The following is a 774-nucleotide window of genomic DNA, read 5'->3' on the forward strand; positions in this document are numbered from 1 at the left end:
TGGATGTATGTGTCAAGTAACCACTATGAACCTCAGTTACCATCTACAAATCGATGTACTGATTTAGAACTAGTTGTTCCCCACCCTCAAGTGTGGTCATGGCCTACCTGTATAGAATATTTGGGTATACTTGCTTAAAAAGTAGATTCCTGGCCCTATTCTGACCTTCAATTTTAAAAAGAGGCCCCAAAATGTGCCTTTCTAAACAACCGCCCTAAGTAATTTGTATATAAGTTTGAGAATCATGGGATTAGACAGTTCTAAAGTTTCTTCTAGCAACTAAAAAATTGATTCTGGGGGTCAGACTCAAGATGTGTCAGGAGGGAAAAATTCCCCCCCACCCCACCCCTCTTGAGTTCTTTTGGATGGACTAAAAATTGACACAAGACAGATTAACAGGAGAACAGGAATAAAGAATGATTCTGACTTGGATCAAACACCCAAAGCCTGAGTGTTTCACAATGCAATGTATCTTTTGGTAAAATGTCTCTTCTCCCATTAAAAAAATGTATATCCCTGTACATAAGAGCATACATATATACATACATGTGTGTGTACATGAAGTTGGCCCCTTCATTTCAGCAGGTTCCACATTCTCAGATTCAAACAACTGCAGATGGAACTGGTTGAACCTGTGGATGCAGAGCCAATGGATATGGAGAGGGCCGACTGCACATACTACACTTTATTTAAGGGACTTGAGCATTGAGCGTTTTGGTGTTTGCAGGGGTCCTGGCACCAATCCCCTGCAAATGTTGAGAGATGACTGTATAG

The sequence above is a fragment of the Bison bison genome, unplaced genomic scaffold (genome assembly GCF_000754665.1).
Source record: "Bison bison bison isolate TAMUID 2011002044 unplaced genomic scaffold, Bison_UMD1.0 scf7180017855113, whole genome shotgun sequence".
Lineage (NCBI taxonomy): Eukaryota > Metazoa > Chordata > Mammalia > Artiodactyla > Bovidae > Bison > Bison bison.